This window comes from Ictidomys tridecemlineatus, chromosome 3 (genome assembly GCF_052094955.1).
Source record: "Ictidomys tridecemlineatus isolate mIctTri1 chromosome 3, mIctTri1.hap1, whole genome shotgun sequence".
NCBI classification, from domain to species: Eukaryota; Metazoa; Chordata; class Mammalia; order Rodentia; family Sciuridae; genus Ictidomys; species Ictidomys tridecemlineatus.
Window position 1 is genome coordinate 6,759,415 of NC_135479.1, and position 9,028 is coordinate 6,768,442.

At 50.7% G+C, this 9,028-nt stretch overlaps 2 long non-coding RNA genes across 2 annotated transcripts; one reads left to right on the plus strand and one right to left on the minus strand.

The window, feature by feature from the left end:
- The first annotated feature begins 851 nt into the window (after positions 1-851).
- On the plus strand, positions 852-1,799 carry LOC144375983 (uncharacterized). The gene is made up of 2 exons (XR_013435943.1): positions 852-1,115; positions 1,411-1,799. It is a non-coding gene; the product is annotated as an uncharacterized LOC144375983 (long non-coding RNA).
- An 845-nt stretch (positions 1,800-2,644) lies between these two features.
- Positions 2,645-8,517, minus strand: LOC144375984 (uncharacterized). Its single transcript, XR_013435944.1, has 3 exons — positions 7,860-8,517; positions 4,518-7,722; positions 2,645-3,127 (listed from the first exon to the last, which is right to left on the minus strand). It is a non-coding gene; the product is annotated as an uncharacterized LOC144375984 (long non-coding RNA).
- Between the last annotated feature and the right edge of the window lie 511 nt (positions 8,518-9,028).

The window sequence follows — 9,028 nt, forward strand, 5'->3', positions numbered from 1 at the left end:
CGCTTGGCCTGCCCCAGGCTGCTCTGCAGATTGCCAGGGGGGAACATTCGTGCCTTACCTGGGAGGCCTGGGGAGCAGGAGGAGCCCTGCCATCTCATCTCCCACCCCAGCTGACTTCACCAGCACCTCAGATTTCAAGTATCCAGGGACTCGGCGGTTATGCTGTGATGTCCATGTGATAAACGCAGGGCTCCGTGACCCACTACACGGGCTTCGAAGAGTGACTGGCGCTTAAGGGTGGAGACTTTGCAGATAGAGTGTGTTGTTGCATGACCATATTTAGGCACTGCAGTGAGCACCTCACCCTGTTTTTGGTTTGCTTTGGTTTTTAGTGCTGGGGGTTGAACCCAGGGCCTTGCACATGCAGAACACACTCTCGACCACTGAGCTATGCCCCCAGCCCTACACACTGTTTAACCATAAAAAGAATTCATACATGTTGAGAATTTGGAAACGAGATCACAACTGATGGAAGAGGAAAGTAGAAATTCCCACGATCCACTCATTCTCCAGAGAAGCAACTCAGAACAGTTGGGGCCGTGTCTTTCCGGAATATTCTTTGTGATTGATTATTTGCATCTTGCAATAATTCTACGAGAAGGGCAGATCAGATTGCAGAGTGGCCAGTTTACAGGTGAGCCAAGAGGCCCAAAGAAGTCAAACTCCCTGCCCAGGTCCGGCTGCCAGCCAGGTGCAGACTGGGAGGAGCAATCAGGGCATGCCAGGCCACGCCCACTACTCCTGCCCCTGGGATTGGCTGCCCCAATGAGTGGCCCAGGCTTTCTTTTCCCCAAGCGGATCACCTCATTGCACAAGCAGAAAACTCGGAGGCCTCCTTTCAGGTAGTAAACAAAGCAATATTGGCACAGAGTGACCAGATCAGAGAGGACTTTGCTCTCTGGTAAGGAGGTCTGGAGCCTGCAGTCAGAGGCAGAGTCTGGGGATCTAGGAGCCAGGGGCTGGGGGGCAGCAGGCTCAGCCCTGCCTAGCAGTTCCCACTCCCCCAGCTGAGCTCTCGGCTTTGGTGACTGGAGAGCAATGTGAATAGAGCTGCCAATCACAGAGCAAGATGAAGTCCCACCCTCCTACTGTAGAGGTTGTGTGTGCAGTTTCTGGTAAGTTATTTGACCAGGTGACAAACATGTTTCAAGCAGATCAGTGATATCTTGCAGACAAGTCAGAAGTGTTGTTATGGTTTTGCTGTCAAAAAGGGAATGAAGTTGGCCTTGCAGAGTGGTGGAGAGAGCATTTATTAGTCTTGAGTCTTTTCATAAACCCTCTGTAGTGAGTGAGAAGCCAATTTGCATCCTGCTATTTTCCTCAGGCAAAATACCATCTGTTCTCCCAGGAAACAGGTGAATGGCTGCTCTTGAGTTTTCTCTAAAATTGGCATTTCTCCTCTTTTCCCAGAATTTACCCAAAGGTTCTATGCAGACGGGTGGGTGTAAAGTCCTACCTAGAACAAAGAAACACGGCTGGGGTCTCAGACATCTGTACCCCGTGAAAACAAATTTTTAAAAAAGCAAGGTGGTAGAGGGAGACGAGACGATTCTACCGTTTCTGTGGAAGGGCAAAGGAACTGGGATAACCAAGACCAGCTGTGTACCGTGGCGCTCACCTGTGACCCCAATGACTCAGGAGGCCAGCTTCTGCAGCTTATCGAGAACGTCTCTCAAAATAAAAAATAAAAAGGACTGAGCATGTAGCTTGGAGATGGATGGGCCCTGGGTTCAGTCCCCTGGATGAATGAATGAATGGGTGATTAATGGATGAATAAATAAATACAATTTAAAAAATAACCATCACACCACCCTATTTTAAGGGTTAGTAGGAAGCTCTTGGTATCATAGAGCCAGTCCTGTCTTTGCTTTTCTCCTTTTGCAGTGCTAAGTAATGAACCCAGGCCTGTGTGGCAAGTGCCATACCCTGGGCAACATCCCCAGCCAAAATGAACAATTTTTGCCTTTTGCTGGGTATGATGGGGCATGCCTTGAATTCCAGAGACTCAGGAGGCTGAAGCAGGAGGATTGCAAGTTTGAAGTCAGCGTGGTCAACCTCATGAGATGCTGTCTCAAAATAAAAAGGGCTAGGGGTGTGGCTCAGTGCTGGAGGGCCCCTGGGTTGAATCCCCAGCACCCCTCCAAACACACACATGACCCTTAGGAGAATGAGAAGACAGCAGAAAATACAAATCACATATTTCACACACGGAAACCCTTGTATCCATAATATAGAAAGAATTCTCAAAATCTGACAGTAAGGAACAACCTAATTTTAAAAATGGGCAAAAGACTTGAACAGATACTTCACCAAAGAAGACACACAGATGGCAAATAAGCCCATAAAAATATATTCAACATCATTAGCCACTAAGGAAATGCAAATTAAAACTGTGATAAGATATCACTTACACGCCCATTGTAATGCCACAGACAGCAGGCCCCCAGAGATGTGAGTCTCCCAGAACCCAGAGGCTTGGTTGTGGGGGATGCGACATGGTTAACTCGGGCTGGGTGAAGCTCAGTGGTAGAGCTCTTGCCCAGCATGCTGCGTCCAATCCCTGAGCCCTGGGAGAAAAAGAAAAGTGTGTGTGTGTGTGTAGGGGGGGTAAAGGCATCTGGAAGATGGTTTGCAGATTCCCTATAGAGCTCAACACACCAGCGGGCTCAGCCCCAGGTGCCCCCCCCCAGCAGGGATCCTCAGCCTGAGCACCACTGATACTTGGGGCCAGATCCTTGATGGCCCTGGGACTGTCCTCCGGGTCTAAGGTGTTGAGCTGCCTCCCTGACCTCTACCCACTAGAGCCAGCAGCACCCCCACCTTGTGACAGTCAAAAATACTTTGAGGGCTTGCCAGCTGCTTCCGGGGGGCCAACTGCCTCCTATTGAGAACATTGCCCTGGAAAAATGAAAACTTTGGTTCTCATAAAAGCCTTTGCACAAATATCTAGAGCAGCTCTATTCACAGTCACCCAAACCTGGGAAAAACCCCAATGTCCTGCAGTGAATGAACGAATACACAAACCCTGGCAGGCCCAGACGGCGGACACCACGCAGTAACAGAGCAATGAGCTTCGGACACGCAGACGCTGGGACGACTCTTACAGGCGGGATTCCCAAGGGGGAACCTGTCAGAAGGTTAGATGCTGCATAATTTTGTTTTCTGTGACATTCTCAAAAAAACCAACCAAACAAACAAAAACTACAGTAATAACACATCCAGGGGTGCAGCAGGGGCTAAGGGTGGCTCCCCAACGGAGCTGCTTGAGAGAGGAGTTGGCAGTGGAACTGTTCTGTATCCTGACTGGGGTGGTGGCTCTGTGAATTTAAACACACACGCACACACACACACACACACATACAGAGTTTTATTATGATGTTATTCAGAGTTCTGTTACTATCACAAAGTACCTGAGAAAATGAACTAAAAAGAGAAAATGGTTGCTTTGGCTCACAGTATGAGATTTAAGTCTGAGATCTGGCCCTGTCTACACTTCCCAGTAGCCCACGGACTGTGACCACACCATCAACACAGGGGCTTTGGGGACATTCAAGATCCCAATGATAGCACTATGTGTTAATTCTAAAACTAAAATAAGAACAAGGAAGGGGAGGCTGGATGTTGAAGAACACGTGTTTTTCCTGCCAGTCTTTTCCTTCCTTTTCCTTCCTTAAAGGGTGACGTCTGGCGAAGGGCTCAGTGTTCAGCCCTTAGAAGAGGTGGAGAAGAGGGAGGAGAAGTCCTCGACATTCACTAGCCTTCCCCCCTCCTTTGCCCGTTTCTGGGTGATGGTAACCTCCAGAGGAAACAAACATTTGAATATGTAAGTGGAAGGAGGGTGAGAAAATTCAGAATGGGGTTCCCACATTCACCACCCTCCCCTGCTGGCTGGGCTGGCCAGGTTCCCAGGTCGCTGAGAGCCAGCTCTGGGGCAGGAAGGAAAAGCTAGAGAAGGAATCCGAGAAGGGAAGGAGAGAAGAACCTGGGCAGGTGGGCGATGCAGAACAAGTGCTGGAGTAAATGCGATTTTTTTTTTTTTTAATACAAGAGTTGTAATCAGCCAGCAAGCCACAGTAGAGCAGGAAACTTGGTCTGTTTGAACACTGGGCTACTGTTTTCTTAGCCCTTAGGTCATTTAACCCCCAGAGCTGGGTTCTATGATTGTTCTATTTTATCAATGAAGCAACTGAAAGTCAGTCTCAGCCCATTCAGGCTGCTATAACAAGATCTGTTAGAACAGGGAATTTATAGGTTACAAAAGTGCATTACCCACAGTTCTGGAGGCTAGGAAGTCCAAGGTCAGGATCCTAGCAGATCTGGTGTTGGGGGAGAGCTCACTATCTGCTTCAAAGATGACGTCTTCTTTCTGAGTCCTCATGTGGCAGAAGGGGTGGACAAGTTCCCCTTTGGCCTCTTTAAAAAGGCACTAGTCACCTCTGAAAGCCCTACCTTTCAATACTATCACATGGGGGATTAAATTTCAGGACATGAATTTTGGGGGACACAAACATACACACCTCAGCATGGCCTAGTAAGCAACCTGAGGCAGAGGACTCAGAATTTGATGCCACCCACTGACAGTTGGTCTAAGCCAGTATACACCGTGGTCTGGAAGATGTTCTGGGTGGACATGGGTACATAGTGACTGCAGCCCTCAGGACTCTCCTGAATGAGGGAGAAAAGGGCACATGATAGAGATCTCAAAAGCTGGACACGAGTCCTGGCTCTGCCACTTGCTGTGTGATTTCCAAGAAGTCACTTTGCTTCTCTGAACCTCCATTTCTTCATTTGAAAACACCAGACTGTCCTGAGGATTGAATGGGGCAGCACAAATGGAAATATTTATAAAATATGACAGATGGTGTGAACATAAAGTGGAACGAATGCTCTCCCCCCTCCACCACTTCATTCTGTCCTGGAACTTGCTCATTTTCAATTACTGGGGTCAAACTGGCTCACACCTGTCATCCTAGCTATCAGGAGGCTGATGCAGGACAGTTACAAGTTTGAAGCCAGCCTGGGCATGGTGCCAAGATCCTTTCTCAAAATAAAAATTTGAAAAGGGCCAAGGAGAGAGCTGAGTGGTAATGTGCCTGGGGGGGGTTCAATCCCTAGGACCCCTAAATATATGAATAAATAAACCAATGCAAGCAAACATAACAGAAATATTATTTTCATTAAGGAGCTGGGGGTCACATATTTTAAATTGCATTTATTGTTTCAGTAGGTAACCTGTTCACACAGCTCAAAAATTTCAAGTTACAAAAATCTGTATCAAAAACGCTCCTCTAGGGTCTGGGGTTGTGGCTCAGCAGTAGAGCGCTGGCCTAGCACACGGGAGGCCCTGGGTTTCAATCCTCAGCGCCACATAAAAATAAATAAATTAAAAACAAACAAACAAAAAACAATAACCAAAACAAAACACCGCCCCCCTCCTCTAGGGCCAATGCGGCCAGTTTCCTGGGGGGGGGGGCACTCAGAGGCACACCTCCCCACGCACAGCTGGGAGCATGCGCAACGCTGCTCCTTGGCTCCATCGCCTGCTCTTCGAGACCTGAATCCAGAGAGCCCCCCACGACCCGTTCTGCTCCTGGACTTGGTATCTAAGGACAGGTCCCGTATCCATGCCGCCCTGGCTCTGGTTCTTTGCTCCACCCAGGCGCATGGCCCAAGTGTGGACCCGGTCCGGTGGAGGGCACCTGCAGCCCTTCATCAGGTATACACGCCCAGCTCGGCCATTTCACAAAGGCACCCACGTAGCTGGATGTGGCCTTTCTACAAGTGGGTTTGCTGGGTCAAAGCCTGTGTCCTTGGTGGGCACTGCCGGGTGGCCTCCGCGGAAGACGGATCAGCTTACAGCGCTGTGGCGGGGCCGAGCGCCTCTTCCCGCCCGTGCCAACTGGGCGCATCACCAGCCTTCCTCTTTGCCAAGTGGCTCGGTGGACAATGGGGTCTGGTGTGGCTTCGGTGCACTTCTCCTACCCTCAGTGAGGCTGAGCATCTTTTCGGTGCTCACCCCTGCGAGTGCCCCTGTTCCTCTCCATACACAACCCACGGCCAAGGCGGCGCTGCGTGGTGTTTCTGTCCTCGGCTTCTCGCTGAGTCACTCCCAAAAGGGAAAGGGCAGCGGGCTCAGGTTATTTCTGCCCCTGAAGCCACCCGAGCTGCCAGTCCTGGGAAGACCTTGGGCTCTGGTATTTCCTGTCGCCCAGCACTCTGGACTTTGCACCTGTCAAGCTGGGGCTTCTCCCTGGGAGGGATGGTATGGATCAGTTGTGATATGTTTGCAAACTGGTCAAGGAAAGAACCCAGGGCAGGGGGCTGGGGATGTGGCTCAGGCAGTAGCGAGCTGGCCTGGCATGCTCAGGGCACTGGGTTCAATCCTCAACCACCGAAAGCTGAAAAATAGATATTAAAAAATTCCTCTCTCTCTTTAAAAAAAGAAAGAAAGAAAGAAAGAAAGAAAGAACCCCAGGACCGATTGGGAGAGGGGACAGTTGGAAGGAATTCATACCAAGGTCCTCAATTTTTGTTGGAGGGTTGAACCCAGGGCACTCTACCACTGAGCCACATCCCCAGCCCTTTTTACATTGTTTTATTAAGTTGCTGGGGCTGACCTCGAACTTGGAATCCTCCTGCCTCAGTCTCCCAAGTAGCTGGGATGGTAGGCTTGGGCCACCAAGCTGCTTTAAGTGACAAAATCACAGGAAGCAGGCTGAGTGTAGAGAAGGGGAATGAGTTGGTGGATAGGACAGGGGGTGGAGGAGAGCGAGCCACAGGGAGGGGATGGGAAAGAGGAAATGTTCTCCCTGGAGACACACAAGATGCAGCTCACAGCACCCACGCCAGGCAGGCCCCAAAGCTCTGCAAGATCATTGCTAAGGGCAGCCTGGCTTCAAAACGACAGATGCCCTTTGGCTGAGCATAAAGAATTCAGGCCATCACGTGACCAGACCAGTTAAAGGTCTGGAGAATCCCTGTTGGCCACTGACCCTCCCTGAGTGGGGGTTCTCAGCATCCTTGGAGGCGCACAGGTCAGGCTGTTGTAACTTGACTTCCTTGCAGGGCCCTGTGTGGCTGGCTGAATCTAGCTCACAGAAGGACAGGAGGAGCCAGTGGCTGGATTCCTGGGCCCCTGGGGAGTCTGCAGCCTGTTATTTCCTGATTCAAACAAACAGCAGATTTGTTCTGGAAGTTGCTGAGGCAGACTCCTTCTGGAGCCCCTTGAAGGATGGGCCTTGTCATTTTATAACCTCCAGAGTATCTGATCCCATAAAGGAGCCGGCCTCTGTGTCTTGGAGCTGCAACAGAGACCCCAGAGAGCACGGGCTTGCTCTGGGCTCAGCTACCATCCTCTCCTCTCTCCTCGGCTGAAACCTGCCATCCAGAGCCACACTTCAGGGCTGGGACTGAAGTTCAGTGGTAATGCACTGGCCTAGCGGATGTGAGGCCCTGGGTTCCATCCCCAGCGCCGCCGCAAAACAACAACAGGTTAATCTGAATAGAGCCAAACTAAAGAAATAGATAGCTCCTTTGTATCTTGAGCCCCTCTGTGGTCCATTCTGGGGCTCCCCATGGGAGAAGTAGCCTGGGTGGCAGGTTGGAAGGGCCCGGCTGCCTTTCTGCAGCTCGATCTTCTGTGTCTTCCCAAAGCCCCAGTATGAAGCCAAGTTTTCAAGAGCTGCGATCATGGATGCCTTCCTCCTCTGCTCCTCAGCCTCCCTGGGGGAAAAGTACAACAAGCTGAGGTTGTCCCTGAGGCCACCAAGAAATGCTTAATTGCTTTCTGAGAGAATTGTCCCCCACCCCCTTCTGGTTCCCATCCCCCTCTCCACTGCTCCCTCCACCTCTTCCCCAACCTCTGGAGGCTCTTGCTCAGGGAGTTGGAGCTGAAGACACAAACTCGCTGGCTGCGTCCCAAGTCACCGAGAGCCATGTGCGGAAGAGCAGCTTGCCTCTCCAAATATACTGCACCACCTTTGCTGAAAAAAGAATCCTATGTTTGGGGGAATAAATGTGCATTTTGCTGGGAGCCAGGCACTCATCGGCAGCAGATGGATGGTGGCCCAGGCCGGCGGAGTGGGCCAGACTTCAGAGCAAGCCGACGGTGTGAAGCCAGGCAGGGGTGGGAGCCAGCCAAGGGAGGTGAGTACAGGGAGAGCTGGAGCTTTTCATCCGGGAGCTTTGTCAGCGTCTTGTGCAACTTGATTTAGGGGGAAGGCCGAGCAGAGGGATGTGCCTCGTGAAGAGGAGTAGGCGAACAGGCACCCCAAGCGGGCTCCCAAATAGATCATGGTTCAAATGCCTTAGGAATTTCTCTTACATAACAGATGGAGATGGGTGTCCTCTGATTGGCCAGTGGCTTTCCTCCACTTGGTGGTTCAGGGAGCCATGCTCTTCTCATCTCAGGGCTCTTTCATTCCCTAGAGTCTCACTGCCACCTGCATCCAGCTGGTAGAAGAGGAAGGCACGTGTGCAAGAAGCCAACTTGTTTCTTAGGGCCTGGACTCAGAAGAGTTGAACTCTCTTCTGCTCATATTTTATTGGTGGGGGCTTGTCACATGACCATACCTCAGTGCAAGGGCAGCTGGGAAACGTAGTCTTTGTTCCTTAGTGACGATGCTAGAAGGAGTGGGGATTTTGGTAGACAACCATCTCAGTCAACGGGATGAAATCAAGGCATTTAGATCAGGGAACCAAGAGAGAGCAACTCATTCTGAGACTTAAGGGACTAGGTGGAAGAGCAGTCTGAGTCTTAAATTAGGAAGTCCTCCCTAAACAATTTGCTAGAAAGAGTTTTGCTTTTGCTCAGGACTGGAGGATCCGACAGCAACAGAACTGGGCAGAACCCCAGGGGAAAGTTATAAGTCCTTGCTTAGCATCTGGACCGCCATCTTAAGTGATAGCCCCCATTCTAAGGGAAAAGTTTCGCTTTCCCACCCAAGGGCCTTTCTGAGAACGGCCCACCACTCCCTCATCACAACCCCACCCTTAACCACCCTGCATTAGTACCCGCCTGGCTCTGATT